We start from the raw sequence: 19,078 nt of genomic DNA, 5'->3' as shown, positions 1-19,078 counted from the left end.
GACCTGAGCTGAAGGCAGAAGCTTAACCCATCAAGCCACCCAGGCACCCCGGCAATTCTATTTTTAATTGGTTGAGGAAAATCCATACTGTTTTCCATAGTGGCTGCACCAATTTACTTTTCTGCCAATAGAGCACAAGTGTTCCCTTTTCTCCACATTCTCACCGACACAGATATATAAAAAGAAAAGGCAATCAGACCAACAGCAGACTTCTCAATAGTAAGAGTCGATGCTAGAAGGCAATGGAATAATATCATCAATGTGTCAAGAAGAATGACTGTCTACTTAGAGTTCTGTACCTGACTGACCTATAACAGAAAGTGGATGGCAAAATAAGGTGATCTTAGTCACATAAAGACAAAAATAGTTTTTGCTAAAAGAGCTATTAAAGGCTGTCTAGCAGCAAGAAATACATAAAATCTAGAGAAGGTGTGGGATGCAAGAAGCAGGAATGTTTAAAATGTTTCTAAATATTAAAACAATTCCATCTCCTGTTCAGGATTTTCCTTCCCAATTCATCTCCTAAATATTGCTGTTACTTTGAATTCTGCTCTTTTTTTTTTCCTGACGCTACCTGGGCAATTATATCTACACAAATATTTTCAAATATCATCAGTAAAGAGAAGTTTTAGAACATTCTATCTCTGTTCTTGAATTTGAGCCGATATATGCAACTGTATGAAGGGCATCTCTATTTAAATATCCCAAAGACTGCTTCAGTGCATCATGCTCAAACTAAATTCATCACTGTTTTCAAACCCGTTCCTCCTCCAGTTTCCCTGTCACAATAAATGTCACTGGTCCCTTCTCAGTGGCCCAAGCTACATGCCTATACATCATGGTCAACTCAGCCTCCCCAAATCCAATCTTTTAATGACTTCTAAAATGTTTCTTGAATCCATTTTCAGGCCACCATCATCCCTAGCTTTGACTGTAAAGGCAAGGAAACTTTTACTTGTAACCCTTGACTTAAACAAGGCAAAACAACTGGCACAATGTCCATCAGACAGCGACTACATAATAAGTGACAGGTATTTATTTATTTTTTTGACAGACAGAGATCACAAGTAGGCAGAGAAGCAGGCAGAGAGAGAGGAGGAAGCAGGCTCCCTGCTGAGCAGAGAGCCCGATGTGGGGCTCGATCCCAGGACCCTGAGACCATGACCTGAGCCAAAGGCAGAGGCTTTAACCCACTGAGCCACCCAGGCACCCCCAGGTATTTATTTTTTTTAAGTTAGTTGATCATAAACACTTTATGATATAGGTTCTACTCTTATTCTTATTTTAGAGTTCAGACAACTGATGTCCATGGAAACTAATGTCTCTTACCCAAAGTCACATAGCTTTGTGATAGAAGACCTCAAGCTTTTAACCACTGTGTACTTAATATATAATATTTTAATCATGGATAGAGGTATCTATCACACCCCCCCAAATACTAGCAGCTGCCCCAGGGTCAGGGACTGGATTCGATTTGTTTCTGTGTTATCCATAGATATTTGCTGAACTGAATCTGATTGAGACCTTTGAGGATGAAGCAGACACTGATAGTTGCCCATAAGGACTACTGGCAGAGTTAGTGAAGAGACTACCAAGCAGGGGGAGGGGGTATTTGTGGGCAAAAGGTAAATCTGGGGGCTAATGGAAAGAGGAACTTGATGTGGGGGGGGCCTGAAGCACACTGTCTGGGAGTTTTAGACTCTTGTCCTATAGCTGTTCCTTCTTGATGGTCCTTTAGGCTTTATTTGGGGGGAGCAAGGTAGGGATGCATGGGCGCTACGCTGGCACTGAAGGGGTCACATTGGGAGCATCTACACTCTTCAGTGGACCTCTGGATGGATAAAACAGAAGTTTATGACTCCTTTCTCAGGGGAAAAAAAAAACTGATTCAAAGCTAAGTATACAATGGCAGTTTCTTAGTTTTGACAAATGTATCATGACAATATAACATGTTAACAATGCAGAAGTTGGGGCGCCTGGGTGGCTCAGTGGGTTAAGCCGCTGCCTTCGGCTCAGGTCATGATCTCGGGGTCCTGGGATCGAGTCCCACATCGGGCTCTCTGCTCAGCAGGGGCCTGCTTCCCTTCCCCTCTCTCTGCCTGCCTCTCTGCCTACTGTGATCTCTCTCTGTCAAATAAATGAATAAAATCTTAAAAAAAATGCGGAAGTTGAGTAAGGGGTATACAGAAACTCTCTGTAGTATCTTTGTAGATTTTCTGTAAATCTAAAGTTATTTAAAAATAAAAAGTTTATTAAAAACAGAAAAACAATGTGTCACTAAATCCACGGCTAGAATCCTAGACGAGCACAGCCTCTAGAAATAGAAAGGAAAGCCTCTGTTGTCCTTGGGCAAGCTACCTTGCTGCTTTGAACATCAGTTTATTCACCTGTGCAATGGAGAAATATCCTTTTGCAGTGTACCTGCTGGAAATATGATGACAATGAAATGAGCGAAGGGACAGGAAAGAGGTCTGGATCCAGCAGAACCATGAGATTTAGGACCAGGCACGAGTCTAGCAGGGAAACTAACCTAAGCCCTAGGCAGAAGCAATGGTGGCGCTGGGTTCAGTTCATCCCAGTGCAGGGATGATAATTATCATTGATACCTCCCTTGATACCAAGGGAGGATAATTCAAGACCCTGTCCTCAGAGATAAGACCGTGGTCCACTTGATGGAGAAGGGGCAGGCAATGACTAACTCTTCCTTAAAGATGATGTCCCAAAGCCCTAGGTTCTGGGTGGCTTATCTCTGGCTCATCCTGTCTTTGTGTATCCCTGGGAGAGATGAACAGTTCAGTGGAGGTTGAGAGGGCCAGAACCCAGGTTCTGGCCCCAGAGGATAGGTCCTCCCTCCCCCATCAATGGAGGTAGGAGGCAGGTAGCAGCTCATGCCTACAGGAACAAAACAGCAACTTTGAGCTGGGGGCAATGAGTGAAGCTGGGCTCTGGCAGGTAGAGGCTGAGTGTTTCTGCACACTTGGGCCCTCCTTTGAATTAATTACCCACTGACATGGTTTGTGCGCTGCTCTCCCTTTGTGCTATTTTAATTAACAGAGATCTCCTCCGAGCAAACCAGCTGCTATGTAAGTTGTCAAACTGTCAGCACACACAGGATGGGTGCCATGGGGACATTAAGTGTGGAAACTACTGATGGGCTCTCCATCTCCTTGGTGTATTTGAACTTCCCTCTAAACCTACCCCTGTGGTAATAATGGGCAGAAGAATGCCAAGATCAAGAATTGGCTTTGGGTTTAGACAGACAGGTCTGACTTTGTGTTTGCCACAAATCTGCTGTGAGACTTTGGACAAATAACTTTACTCTTCTGGATCTTATTTTCCTCATCTGCAAAATGGGAATCATACTTACCTCGTCACGGGGATTGTGGCAAATGAAACATATGACATGCCTCCTCTAGTGCCTGTAGTACCCATTAAATATGATTTGTTATGAAATTGGTTTTCCTGGTCAGTATGGAGTTCCCTATCCGGCCCTTGAAACTTTTTTTTTTTAAAGATTTTATTTATTTGACAGAGAGAGATCACAAGTAGGCAGAGAGGCAAGCAGAGAGAGAGAGAGAGAGACAGAGAGAGTGGGAGAAGGAAGCAGGCTCCCTGTCTAGCAGAGAGCCCGATGTGGGACTCGATCCCAGGACCCTGAGACCAGGACCTGAGCCAAAGGCAGAGGCTTAACCCACTGAGCCACCCAGGCGCCCCGCCCTTGAAACTTTTAACTAAAACACGCATGGGAGAAATCTCATAGTTCTCACTATTTTTCTCTGCATTGTTCTATGCTCAGTAAACTCTCTTTCTCAGTAGTTTTGCCTCCCATCAAGTAATTAGGACCCTATAGTCCTCTTTCTTCCCTTTCTATTCCCCTAGCAGGTCCCTGGGTGGGATGGGCATTCTCTTTGAGAGCCTTAACGTTTATATGCAGCTACTCTCACCGAATAAATGAACACATGAATAAAAGGATGGGTGGGATGGGGAGGGTTTTAAGGAACCAATGGTTGAGTTGGGCCCTAAAAGATAAGTTGTTTAGGTGAAGGTAGGGACAAGGGTAGGGAAGTGTTCTAGGCAGAGATAATAGGACATTCAAATGACTAAAGGAAAGAGATAGCATCCTGTATTTCAAAAGTTGAAATGAGTTTAGCTAAATTGAAAAGGCTTATAAAAGGCAAGGGGGGTAGGTGTGAGAGGTGAGGTCACAAGAGAGGGTAGAATGTGAACACAGGCTTTGGTAAGCCACCTTTCAGAATTTAGATTTTATCATAGAGGCAAAGAGAGGCCAAGGAGAGATTTTATGCAGCAGAAGGACAAAGTCAGATTTGTATTTTAAAAGGATAACTCAGATGAAGTATAGATAGTAAGTTAGAAAAGGCAAGAGTGGATCCAGGAAATTTAGTTAGGGAGGTGTTGTTGGAATTAAGATTAAAGCTGAGGGGTTTGAAGTGGCGGGGGGTGGGTGGGAGGTTGGGGTACCAGGTGGTGGGTATTATAGAGGGCACGGCTTGCATGGAGCACTGGGTGTGGTGAAAAAATAATCAATAATGTTTTTCTGAAAATAAATAAATTGAAAAAAAAAGATAGTAAGTTAGAAAAGGCAAGAGTGGATCTAGGAAATTTAGTTAGGGAGGTGTTGTTCGAAATAAGATTAAAGCTGAGGGGTTTGAAGTGGCGGGGGGGGGTGGGAGGTTGGGGTACCAGGTGGTGGGTATTATAGAGGGCACGGCTTGCATGGAGCACTGGGTGTGGTGAAAAAAAATAATGAATAATGTTTTTCTGAAAATAAATAAATTAAAAAAAAGATTAAAGCTGATAAGTCTCATTTGACAAAAAGAGAGGTAGACTTCTTTTCTTTTTTTTTTTAAGATTTTATTTATTTGTTTGACAGAGATCACAAGTAGGCAGAGAGGCAGGCAGAGAGAGAGGAGGAAGCAGGCTCCCTGCTGAGCAGAGAGCCCGGTGCGGGACTCGATGCCAGGACCCTGGGATCATGACCTGAGCCGAAGGCAGAGGCTTTAACCCACTGAGTCACCCAGGCGCTCCTAGACTTCTTTTCCTTTGCAGATCTTTAGGAGGCAGAAGCTACAGAATTAATATTGATTGGACATGGAAAGTCAAGGAATAGGACAGAAGAAGAAGAAGCCAATAAGAAGTGGCTAGAGAAGTGGGAGGAAGACAAGAGAGTCAAAATTTGCCAAGAGAGAAGACAATCAGGGAAGACAACCCAAGGAGGGACTCACTGGTCAGTAATGTCCAACGTTGCCAAGAGCTTCCAACAGTGAGGACTGGAAAGTGGACACTGGGTCAGCTCAAAAGACATGGCTGGTGCCCTGGGTGGGGTGGGGGTGGGTGGAGTACAAAGATGTTGTAGTGACTGGGGAAATGCAGGGTGGTAAGAAGAGGATAGAGTGAGCAGACACAACTCTTCAGAGAAAACTGGCAATGAATGGAAGGAGACAGACAGAATGGCAGATAGGAAAAGTGTTGTATAGAAGAACAGCTTATTTTTTAAGCTGGGAGGATATGAGCATATGAGCACATTTAAATGGAAGAAGGATCTTGTGGAGAGCAGGCTAGTCGATGGAGAAAGGTTCTAGGAAAGATAGATGGGGATGGGAAGCAGAGCGTCAGTGAGCAATTCGTTGCGGATACCTCTGAGATGGGAGGACATTAGGATGAAACCAAATTTGAGGAGGATTCTATTGGGGGGTGTTCAGGAAGCTGAGAGGGTCTGCTTCGGTTGGTCCTTAAACCATGTATATTCTCTGTAAAGAAAGAAGTGAGATTATACGCTGAGAATGAAGTCAGGAGTTGGTGGAGATGAGGGTTTCAGAAGAGAGGTTGAAGCAGCTGTTGAAGGAAAGGCTGGGAACTGGTTGGGGGTTTGGGAAAAGGCCTCTGTGCCAGGTTGAGGCCCCAATGAGACAACCATGTGCCGCTCCCAGGATAGAGCTCTTCCTTTCTCTCACTCAGAGTTTTTCATCACCCAAGTGGAGACCCATCTGCCCACGGCTCACCTGCTTGCTGAGGATGCAGCAGTGAAATCAGGAGAGGAGAGACTGGGGGCAGCTAAGTTTGTGCAGACATCCTATGGGATATATCTGATGATTGTGGCATTGGCCTGGGGGATGAGGGTTCTCCAAGGACAAGAACTGTGGCTCAGAGGATCTGCAACTTCTGCTCAGAGGTGTGAGAACGAAGACCCCTAGGCATCTAGAGAGAGGCAGACAAGGAGAGCGAGGGAAGAGTTCAGTTCTTCTAAACCTTCTCTCTCTCTCAGACTCTCTGCTTACCTGACTTGGCCCCAGACAGATTGTGTCTCTGAGGATATGAATGTCCTGACGCAAAGTTACAGGTTGGCAAAATCATTTGCTAACCAAGATGTCTTCCCTGGCTCGTGGATGTCCAGTCAACTCAACCCTCTCTAGGCAGAAAGGCTTTCAGTTTAGGGGCACCTGAATGGCTCAGCTGGTTAAGTATCTGCCTTCTGCTGGGGGCTGAGATCAAGCCCCGTGTTGGGCTCTGTCTCAGCAGGGAGCCTGTTTCTCCCTCTCCTCCCTGCTCAGGCTCTCTCTTGCTATCTCTGACTTTCTCTCTAGGATAAATAAATTATTATTTTTTAAAAAGCATACCTCTACATGTGTTTATGGGTTAATGTGTCTGTGTATCTGTGTGAGCCTGTTTGCCAATAATAATGATAAAATACTAATATTTGTATTATTCATATTTTACAAGGCATTTAGACATGCTTTTCATTTCATCATACTTCTCACAACCTTGTGAAGAAGAGTCTGGGAGTGGGAATGAGAATATGTGTGGTTAATCTCAGTGTTGGGACACCCACATCTGTCCATGTGAACGGGTCCCCTCTTGTCAGCACAGGTGGAGCCTGTGGAGGTCTGGGCTCTCTGAATGCACATGAAGCAGTGGCAGGGGATGCTTGGAGGGAGCCTGCACATAACTAGCTCTTGGACAGCCCTTCACTCTTCTGCATCTTCAATCTGCATCTTCATTTTCTCCCGATCTATTGGCTCCTTCTTTTGCCTATAAACTTGCTTACATCGTCTCCATTCCAAAATAAGCTTACCTCAAACCATCATTCTAATCCCTTGCTTCCCTTCACTAGTGCAATTCTTGGAAAAATAGTTGTGATCAGTGATACACTTCCCTCCCTTCCAATCTCTTTTTGAAACACTGCAGTCTGGCTTTTCTGTCCCACCACTCTCGATAGAGCTACTAATAAATCTGAAAGCCAATCCCAGTGGCCTTTCTCACAACCTGTCTGAAACATTTGACACTTGTGGACCCTTGTCTTTCTCCTGAGATCCTCTCCTCCCTTGGTTTTTTGACAGCACTCTATGTTCATCCTCTTTGTCCTTTGCAATACCTCATTCCTGGTCCTGAGCTCCTCTTTCTTTACTCACCCTTTGTTAATTTTACTTTATTTATTTACTTATTTTTTTAAAGATTTTATTTATTTATTTGACATACAGAGATCACAAGCAGGCAGAGAGACAGAGAGAGAGGAAGAAGCAGTCTCCCTGCTGAGCAGAGAGCCCCACGTGGGGCTCAATCCCAGGACCCTGGGATCCTGACCCAAGCTGAAGGCAGAGGCTTTAACCCACTGAGCCACTCAGGCTCTCCTTATTTTAAAAATGTTATTTATTTATTTATTTGACAGACAGAGATCACAAGTAGACAGAGAGGCAGGCAGCGAGGGGTGGGAGGACTCAGGCTCCCTGCTGAGCAGAGAGGCCGATGTGGGACTCCATCCCAGGTCCCTAAGATCATGCCCTGAGCTGAAGGCAGAGACTTAACCCACTGAGCCACCCAGGCACCCCTATTTACTTATTATTAAGTAGGCTCCATGCCCAAAGTGGGGCTTGAACTCACAACTCAGAGATGGAGACCTACATGCTTTACCAACTGAGCCAGCCAGGTGCCCCTCCACCCACCCTTTACAGGCTGGGGTGGACTCCAATCTGCTTCTCTTACCTATAAATCTCATCTATGCCCAAGTCATGATCTTCCAACTCCCTGGTCTCTTTCTCCAGCGCCGATGTCTCACTCGGAATCCAGACTCTCCTGTTCCTATTCCGTGCCGACACCCAATGCTCCTCCCCTCCTCACACTCCCCTTGCTGCGGTAAGCTCTTTGCCATTGTTGTGTGAGCACCGCTACCATTCAGCTCCAGAACTCTTCGTGGTCCAGAACTCTTTGCCGTGCGAGCAGACCCTCTGTGTCGGTTACATAACAGCTCCCCATTCCCCTCCCCTCTCAGGTTCTGGCAGCCACCATTCTACATTGTCTCTCTAAGGATTTGGCTATTCTAGGACTTCATATATGTAGAATCATGCCGTATCCGTCCTTTTGTGACTGGTTTATTTCACTGACCATCATGTCAAGGTTCACTCATGTGGTAACATGTGTCAGAGTATCCTACCTTTTTAAGGCTGAATAATATTCCATTGTGTGAATATACTACCTGTAGTTTACAGCTTATACCCTTACATATTCTGCATAGTTCTATGCAATAGAGATCATTGTCCCCATTTTTCAGGTGAGGGAACACACTTAGAAGGAAGGTAGTTTGCGACTGTGCTGAAGGTGGAGCCAGGGCTAGAACCCAGGTCCCATCCTGTTTCTCTCCTCACTCCTCACTTCATTATAAGGCCCCCAGGCACAGGCCTCATGATCATCTGTGACTGAGATTCACTTATGATTGAGATTATCAGATAGCTCATGGTGGGAGATTGGCCCCTGTTCTCTCAGCATGCAAATCATCATAAACTAGACTCAGTTATAGGAGACACAGACTGAGATAGGGACCAGACCCCATGTAAGCCTCCAAGGACAGAATGGGAGAGCCCTTGGTGATGAGGTGGGGGGTAGGCTTGTTAGGCAATCTTTGGCTCTGGTAGAAAGCAGTAAGACCTGGCTCTGACCTTAAGGATGGGATCCTTGGAAGGAGGAGGGATGAGACGTGGGGAGATTTCTCTCATGAAATAGCAGGGGGAAAGGGTTTTGTAGAATTTGGGCAGAAGTTTCTCTATGCATTTGCCAGACAGGCTAGCAAGACACACAATTGCATTCCTAGGATGCAAACTGTTCCAGATGGAACTTTAAGGGTGGGTGGGAGCAGGAGAAGGGAAACACAGAGAGAGGAGCGCCTTTGCTGAAGCTTGCTGCTAGGGGCAAGCGCATGTGAGGGTCCACTCAGGTATGCACTGTGTGCTAGAAAGTATGATGCCATGTTCTGGGTCACACCCAAGTCCAGAGAGGGGGAGGGGGAGGGGTCACACCCAAGTCCATGCCATCTTGGCCACTGGACAAGGATTCTCTCTGTGTCTACTCCCACCCCCATCCTGGGCATAAAGAAGACAGATCACATCACATCAAAAGCTGGCATCCTTCAGTTTGTCTTACCCTAGTGGAGGCCATCACAGAAGCCCCACGGATATTGCCTGGTGCCTCATTAATGGCATTACTAAGCTCATTAAATTGATCTTTCTCTTCTCCTTAGTCTTTCAGCTCTGAGCTGTCACCTCAGACAATCCCAGCCTGGGACTGCGTTAACTCTTGGTGGCTCCAGCATAGAGGATCCTGTAGTCGGGGCATTGGGTGGCACAGTCGGTTAAGAGTCCAACTCTTAGTTTCAGCTCAGGCTGTGATCTCAGAGTCATGAGATCAATCCCCAAGTCTGGCTCCACGTTCAGTAAGGCACCTGCTTGAGACTCTTTTTCCCTCTCCTTCTGCCCCCACCTTTCTCTCACACACAGAAAATAAATAAATAAAAGAAAAAAAAAGAAAAAGGAAAAAAGAAGATCCTGCAGAAGTTGCTGTTGGTTTTATGACACATATTCAGAAAGTCCCCCTTTGGCGGTAGATTAGTTTGCTAGGGCTGCCATAACAAAGAATGACAAACTAAGTGGCTTCAGTAACAGAATTTGTGGTCACACAGTCCTAGAGGCTAGAATTATGAGATCAAGTTGTCCACAGGGTTGATTCCTACTGAGGGCTATGAGAGTGACTCTGTTTCAGGCCTTCCTCCCAGTTTCTGGTGGGTTGCTGACCATCTTTGGCATTTCTTGACTTGTACAAGTATCACCCCATCTCTGTCTTCATCTTCATGTGGAGATGTTGATGTGTGTGTCTGAGTTCGAATTTCCCTTTTTCTTGAGGACACTAGTCCTATCAGATGAGGTCCCACCCTAATGACCTCATTCTAACTGGATTTCTCCTGGAAAGACCCTATCTTCAGATAAGGTTGCATTATGAGGTGGGGGAGGGCTGGGACTCCAACATATCTTTCTTGGAGAATAGAATCCAATCAATCACGGGGACACAATCTTTTGCCCTTCACAATCTCCCTCCGGACACCATGTGTCATTAGGAAACACCTAACCTTTGCACCAGGAATGGTGTGTACTGAAGCTCAAAAATAACTTCCTAATAGGACATGGTGATAAATGTGTCTATGGCCATGGGGGAAGATAAGGGAGAAGGGCAGGAGGATAGGAGATATGGGGAAGTAGAGAAGATGAGGAGATGAAGGAGAAAAATTACCTCCAGACTTGCTTTTAGGGTGATGTTAATGAGAAAGAAAACCATGGCCAAGACTCTAAAGACTTGGGTTGAATCTCTCAGTTGGACCCAAACCAAAGCCTTGGCCAGGGACTATGATTTATATTAAAGAACCTTTCCTCTCACAGACAAAATGTTGAGTGAAAGAAGTGACACATAAAAGAGGACATGCCACATGATTTCGTTTATATGACAGTGAAGATGAGAGGAAACAAATCTATGGTAATAGAGGTCAGCAGGTGTTACCTTTGGGAGGTATTGATTGGGAGGGGGCCGTAAAGGAGTCTCTAGGGTACATTGATCTGGGTGGTGGTGTACACATATGTGACACCACAGAGCTTTATATTTTAGACAACCTCACCTGACTGTTGGTAAATTATGCCATAGACGAATAATCAAAGCTCATTCTTTATGTTTTTTTCTCAACTGATCACTCTAGGCCACTCTGTTCAGTTCTCAAGCTGTTTCTGTGCTCTGTGTCTACAGACACTCACAAACGAGAAATGATACCGATAATATGTAGCATGATGCCCAGCATACAGCAGGTACTCACAAAGTGCACATTCATATCATGTTCCTGTGCATATCATGTTCTGGAGACAAAGCTCTCACCTCACCTCCAATCCATGGAGAATGATGCTGGGCCCTGGGAGTAGAAGGGGGTTCAGGTCTTGGTGGAAGACTAGTAAAAAATAATATCCCCTATTCCCAGGAACAGAACATAGCCCAGCAGAAACCCCAAATCATAATTAAAAGATGCCCTGCAACTCTCTTGGCAGCATAAATTTTGAAGATGAAAGTAAATGATTAAAATAATTAAACACTTCAAGCTGACAAGCTGGAACAGAATCTTGCCAGCGGACGTTTGTCAGTAATTAGCTAATTAATCCTGGCGCAGATTATAAGCCATAACAAACCAGTCAGGCTGAACAGAGCCTGCTGCTCGGAATTAGACTTTTAAAAAAGAGAAGCACCAGTGGGGGGAGGAGAGGGTGGATAAGAAGGAAGGAGGAAAAAAATAAGAGAAAGACGTGGTGTTTGTGACCTCTTACTTTTTTACATTTAGCAGATGGTGTGGGTCCAACCTGTCAGGGGCTTCCTGGAGAGTTCTGGGCCCGTGTCTGGGCCAGAGACCCAGCATGTGTTTGGACTTCACGCAGAATGGGTAGTGGGGAGGAGGAGAGGGCATGCTCTGGCCAGGAAAAAACAAAACAAAACTCTGGACAGTGGGAAGGAGTCTAGGCAGGTGCTGATGTCCACGCCAGGCGGGTTTGGCATTAATGCATTTGTTACTCCATTCAGCAAGGGACTCCCATGGTGACAAGGGTCCCATTTCTGTGGAAAGCAATGACAAGACCCAAGCAGTGGATCAGGGCCCAGCCAAGTGGTCTGGGATCAGGACGGATCGCAGGCTAGTGCTTTCCAACACAAATGTGATGCAAGCCACAGATGTCATTAAATAAAGTAAAAAGAAACAGATGGAATTCATGATAGTAATATATTTTATTTAACCCAATAGTATATTTAAAAGGCTATCATATCAGCATGTAATTCATATAAAAACATTTTTCCCCACGAGATATTTTACATTCTTAATTTTTTTTCAGTCTTTCAATTCTGGTATATACACTACCCTTACAGCTCACCTCAATTTAGATTAGCCACATTTCAGGTGCTCAACAGCCACGCATGGCTAGTGGCTCCTGTTTTGAATGACAAGCTCTCGACAGAAAAGAAGTGGGGGGATTGGGATCCTAAGCCAGGGGAAGTCTGTGGCAGGTTGGAGGCTGGCCAGCGTGTTTGGATCTCCTCACAGTCTTTTCTCTTCTTGGCCATTCTCCCACCTCGCTGCTCCTGCAGGGTATTTCTAGCCAAATCAATCCCTGTTTCAAGGGTCTCCAAGACGAAGGGTCTGGAAAGGACTGGGGAGAATGAAGAGGGACTAGATTTCTCCCCGGCGCACACACGTGGGGGTAGGAAATGCTGCTGCTGTACCCAGAGTTGTGGGTGGGAAACAGTCTGGGGATGGGAGTGCGAGCGTGCGTGCATGCATGTGTGTCTGTGTGTGCACCTGGACAGGAGTGCTGACCTTGGGACAGCTCCCTGCAGCTGCAGTCCTCAGGCAAAACTCAGTTTCCTTCATTCTAATCAACACCAGTCAGGGGACCTGAGATGGCACATTTTACTGCAGTAGAATGTTCTGTAAAGACTCAGATGGACTCTTGTCTCTTGGAAAATAATCAGGATCACTTCTTTTTCCACATTTTTCAATTGCGATAAAAATGCACATAACATAAAATTTACTGTTTGAACCATTTTAAGTGTACAGTTCAGTCGTGTTGAGTACATTCACGTTGCCGCACAACCATTACTACTGCCCCTCCCCATAACTTTTTCATCTCGGAAAGCTGAAACTGTTTCCACTAAACAATAACTCCTTATTCCCCTCTGCCCCCTGCAGCTCCTGCCAACCACCAATCCACTTTCTGTCTCTGAATGTGACTAATGTAGGTACTTCATGTAAGTGCAATGAGATAGTATCTGTCTTTCTGTAGCTGGCTTACCTCCCTTAACATCATGTCTTCAAGATTCATCCAGGTGGAACCATGTCAGAATTTCCTTTCTTTTAAGGCTGAATACTGTTTGGGTATACACCATAGTTTACTGGTCACATTTTAGTTATTGAGAGCAGGGCTGCTAATCAGAATCTTTGTGAGATTGAGGTCAGCTCTTTTGGTTAGAGACCAGTCCCCTTTTCCACAGCTCTTTTGGTTAGAGACCAGTCCCCTTTTCCACCACCGCCCTGGCCTAAACTCTCTGTGGATATGAACGGAAGCTCTCTGAATCAACATCAAAGGTCTGGTAAGAGGGAAGGAGTGGTATGCAGCTTCAAACCAATGGCACAGACTTGTTGGTGCAGCCACTGCCACTGCCCCGTCTGCCTGGAGGAGACTTCTGGAGAGAAGAGAGGATGCAAGAGGGAGAAGGTAGACCTCAGACTGCAAGGACACAGAAGCTACATTAACTTCTAAACTCATTACCAAAGAAACAAAACTCTCCTTGCCTTGCCTCCAAACCTCATCCTTGTTTAGTCAGGCTTGTGTCTCTTGACTGTAGGAAGGAGGAAATCTCTTTTGTTATACACTGAAAGATCCACATTTTACTATGCATCTTGGCCAGTAGCTCTGTGCCCACTGTGGAATAAAGTAGCGTTGCTTAGGGCCAAGGGTGGTGCACAGAGAATCCTGTGGTGGCTCAGGGCCCAGGGCTCAGGGCCATCCTGTTAGCTGGGTTGATGAGGGAAGGCCCCTTGGAGATGAGGAGGAATCAGAGAGCAGAGAGAAGGAAGGAGGGAACTTGGGTAGGGGAATTTAACAAAGACTCTCTCATTCAAAGGGCTCTTTGGCGCTTACGAAGTATGTTCACACGTGTAACCTCATTTCATTCTCACTGGGCTGTGGGATCCCAGAAGCACTGTCTCATTTGAGAGGCAATATAGCATGGTAATTAAGAGTGCAGTCTTTGGATTTCTGGTTAAGTGTGGCAGATGGAATACATGCATTTATATCTGCGCCCTCAACAAGCCTCACTAAAATAAAAGTAAAGGAATATAAAAGAGGCAATGGTGGACCACAGATGTCAGCACATCTTTGGAAGATTAGCAAGTGGGATGGAAAAGTTGGCAGAGCTGGGATAGCTGCATATCAGGTGCCTCAACAAAAGATACCAAAGAGGAGTCATCCAGTTGGAGACCCAGACCCAAGAAAAGATACTGGAGGCAACAGTTACAGCAGAAGCTGGGAGTAAGGCATAGGGCTAAGAACAAGGAATTGGGAACAAGGGAGCATCAGAAACAGACCCCTTCCTTATTACACACAGATACCTGACCACACCTCCCCTAACCTGGAAGGGACTGGAGGTTTTATTCTGTTTCAAAAGCAAACCAGAAAGGCTCTAGTCTAGGAACAGTCAGCACTATGGTAATCAGAGAAGAATTGTCCCAATGAAAAGAGGAACATTAACTGAGAGTCTGAAGAGTGAGACTCTAGGGCTCACGAGACATGGCTTCTAAAATGCTTGTGGTCAGGGACATATCTGCTCAGGTGGAGACTGGTGGGTTCTTCGCTGGAGAAACTGAGCAGAGAAAGGATCTTTAGATGTTGAAAGATGGAGAAAAGAGGTTCACAGAAATAATAGAAGAAATTCCTCAGGGCTGAAAGACATGAATTTTCAGGGTGCCAGGTGGCTCAGTCTGTCAAGTGTCTGCCTTTGGCTCAAGTCATGATCCTGGGGTTCTGGGATCAAGCCCTGAGTTGGACTCCTTACCTAGTAGAATGTCTGCTTATCCTTCTCCCTCTGTCCCTCCCCCCTGCTCATGTACTCTCTCTTTCTCAAATAAATAAATAAAATCTTTTAAAAATAAATAAAAGACATGAATTTCCAAGTGAAAAGGCTTACCAAAGATGTGACAAGTAATATAAATTACAATAGGCCCCTATCAAGTCTCATGAACTTTTAGATGGGCGAGGGCACAGATAAAATCTTAAAAGTTTCCATATGGAAAGGACAATATACACATAAAGGACAACAGTGGAAGCAGCCATGGCAATGGACTTCTCAATAGCCATGTTGGAAGAATGACTTCAAAATTCTAAAGAATTCCTATACCAGCCAACTATAAATCACCTGTGAAAGTAGAATAAGTAGAATAAAGAATTTTCTGAAATTCAAAGTCTTAGAAATTTTACTTCTCATCTATTCTTTCTCAGGAAGCTACTAATGGATGTCCATCTAAATGAAGGACTAACCAAGAAAGAAAAAGATGTGGGATCCAGGAAAGAAGATTCAGCCCAGAAAAATTACAAAGGAGATTCCATGACCAACTGTGGCCCAAAGAGTCAATACACATTGAGCAGGTAGGTGGAAGGTTCCATCAGGGATACCCTAAGAAGAAAATAAAAGTAGAATTAATAGATCATCTGATGTGTTTTGCTATGTGGAAATTAGCATTTAGAAGGCTTTAACATTCTGTTGGAGAATCTGGGAAGAATGAATGGTAAGCAAGTACAAAACCAAGAAAATGCAAGAAAGGAAATAAAACAAGGCTGTTAACACAAGGGAAGATTAAGAAAAACCGTACAGGAAAGGTCATGCAATATTAGTGTCAGCAATGCATGACGTGTGCAAAATCAATAAGGCAAATCCTGAATATTGATGTAACCAAAAATTGTGATATAATTATATTAGAAGGATGCAACAGGGAGAGGTAGGGTGTAGGGGTAGGGTGCTATAAGATTTAATTATCTTTCCTAATAGATTAAAAACTAGCACAAAGGCATATTATTTAGATATTGAGAGTTAAATACTGGTAGAATCAACTCATATTATTTTAAATGACTGCCTTGGAGAGTGAGACGAGGGAGTGGGGTATGAACTGTTGTTTTTTGTGGTTATACTTGTATTACTAGCTGACTTTTAAAAACTATATATACGGGGTGCCTGGGTGGCTCAGTGGGTTAGGCCTCTGCCTTAAGCTTGGGTCATGATCTCAGGGTCCTGGAGTCGAGACCCGCATAGGGCTTGCAGCTCTGCAGGGAACCTGCTTCCCCCTCTCTCTTTTCCTGTCTTTCTGCCTACTTGTGATCTCTCTCTCTCTCTGTCAAATAAATAAATAAAATCTTAAAAACAACAACAAAACCATGTACACATATTGATTTGCTTTTTTACAAAAAGTGGGGGTGCCTAGGTGGCTCAGTCAGTTAAGCATCTGACTCTTGGTTTTGGCTCAGGTCATGGTCTCAGGGTCATGAGATTGAGCCCCATGTGGGATTCCACACTCAGTGCAGGATCTGCTTGAGATTCTCTCCCTCTGCCCCTCCCCCCATTCGCATGCATACTCTCTCTCTCTCACTCTCATTCTCTCTAAAATAAGTAACAAACTCTTTTTAAAAAAGAAATAAATATATGTGGTGCCTGAGTGACTCAGTTGCTTATGTGTTTGACCCTTGGTTTCAGCTCAAGTCATGATCTCAGAGTTGTGAGATTGAACCCAGAGCTGGGCTCTGTGCTGGGCGTGGAGCCTGCTTGAAATTCTCTTTCTCCCTCTTCCTCTGCCCCCCATACACACTCTCTCTGTCTCAAGAAAATGTACATTGGAATATCATTCTTCCTTAACAAGGAAGAAAAGTCTGACATATGCTACAACATGGGTGAGCCTTGAGGACATTATGTTAAGTGAAATAAACAAGTTATGGACACCCGGGTGGCTTAGTCAGTTAAGTGTCTGACTCTTGATCTCAGTTCAGGTTTTGACCTCGGGGTCATGAGTTCAAACCTCACATTGGGTTCCACACTGGGCATGGGGCCTATTTAAAAGAAATAAGCCAGTTACAAAAACTGTATGATTCCATTTATATGAAGTACCCAGATTATTCAAATTCGGAGATAGAAACTAAAATGGTGTTTGGCAGGGGCTGAGCGATGGGGGTGATGTTTAGTGGGTATGGAGTTATACTGTTGCAAGATGAAAAGAGTCCTAGGGATGGTTGGTGATCATGTGAATGTGAGTGTACTTAATACCAATACTTATAAAGGTTAAAATGGTAAATTTTATGCGATGTGCATTTTACCACAATTAAAAAATTTTAATTGAAAAAGAAAAGACTACAGCCTTCAATTCAGATATCCAGAAGATTAAATGTAGGATTAGAATGTAAAGATTAAATGTAAACTCCAAAAGGGCAAGATTTTGTGAGCCCTGGAGCCTAGTACAGTAAGCACTCAATAAACAAATACATTTGACTACCAAACAACACAGCTTTGGACCGTACAGGTCCACCTAAATGGATTTTTAAAAATATAATACAGTATTGTAATTGTATTTTCTCTTCTTTATGCTTTTCTTGGTTGTTTCTTTACTTTTTTTGTAAGAACACAGTAGATAATGCATATAACATATAAAATAGGTGTTAATCACCTGTTCATGCTATCAGTAAGGCTTCAGGTCAGCAGTAGGCTATCAGTAGTTAAATTTTGGGGGGAGTCAAAATTTATGTGTGGGTTTTTGGTTGTGCAGGAGGTCAGCATCTCTAATGCTCTGTTGTTCAAGGGTTAACTGTACAGCGAGCAATCAATAAATGCTTCCTATCATTTTTCTTCATATTTGTCTTCAGTGCACATAGTTTCATGAGGGCGTTGCTTCTCATGCAAGTACACACGTGTACATACATGCACACAGGAATGCAGGTAGGTCTCAAGGCACATTTCTTCAACAAACTTGCTGTATGAATTAAGAATAACTCCACAAGGTAAGCGTTATTACCCTATATTTCAGAGGAAGAAAATGGGCCATATAACCCATAAAAGAATAATTCTCATTTCCAATCTTGGCCTTCAGACTCCAAATCTGGCGTTTTTTTCCTCATCAGCCACAGCTGAAGAGTTTTAGAAGCACATTGCTGAGAAATTACCTAGATTTAGTGGGAAGGACAGACATGCCGTTTGGCTAGAAAAGAGGAGGATTCATGCAGGGGAGGAATGGGTGATGACTGGGGATGTAAATATTTGTCAGATGGTGGTGGACGGCCTTGAGCATCAAGCAAAGGGGTCTGGAAATTATTCAAAAACAACGTAGCTTCAGTGAGAGTCCCAGATGAAAGAAACCTTTGCAGGAGCATCATTTGGCAACAGAAGACAGAGTGTACTGGAATGGAGGAGAAGGTCATAAAAGCCTCTTAGGAGGCCACCACAATAAAATGATAATGTCCCAAATTGCCATAGTGGAGGTGGTGGAAGGAATAATGAAAAGTCAGTGAGGGGCATCTGAGTGGCTCAGTCGGTTAAGCCTCTGCCTTCAGCTCAGGTTGTGTTCTAGGTTATGATCCCAGGGTCCTGTGGTGGGAGCCCCTAGTTAGGCTCCCTGCTCATCAGGGAGTCTGATTTTCCCTCTCCCTTTGCCCCTCCCCCTTTCATGTTCACTCTTTCTCTCTCTCTCTCAAATAGGTAAATAAAATCTTTTTTAAAAAAGAAAAAAAAGGGACGCCTGGGTGGCGCAGTTGGTTGGACGACTGCCTTCGGCTCAGGGCGTGATCCTGGAGTCCCGGGATCGAGTCCCGCATCAGGCTCCCAGCTCCATGGGGAGTCTGCTTCGCTCTCTGACCTTCTCCTCGCTCGTGCTCTCTCTCACTGTCTCTCTCTCTCAAATAAATAAATAAAATCTTAAAAAAAAAAGAAAAATCAATGAAATTTATAAATCTCGAGTCAGACTAATCAGGAAAAATGGAAATAAGATGTAAATTGCCAATATCAACATCAGGAACCAGAAAGGGTTTATTTATTACTGAAGATCCTACAAAAATTTAAAGGTTCATAAGTAATAAGAGGATACTATGAACAACTTTACACCAATAAATTGGATAAAAATACAATTTCCTCGAATTACTCAAGAATAGACAACTGGAATAACCCTATGGCTGTTAGAGAAATCACATCA

This window comes from Neovison vison, chromosome 2, assembly GCF_020171115.1.
Source record: "Neovison vison isolate M4711 chromosome 2, ASM_NN_V1, whole genome shotgun sequence".
Taxonomy (NCBI): domain Eukaryota; kingdom Metazoa; phylum Chordata; class Mammalia; order Carnivora; family Mustelidae; genus Neogale; species Neogale vison.
This window is presented reverse-complemented; position numbering follows the sequence as displayed.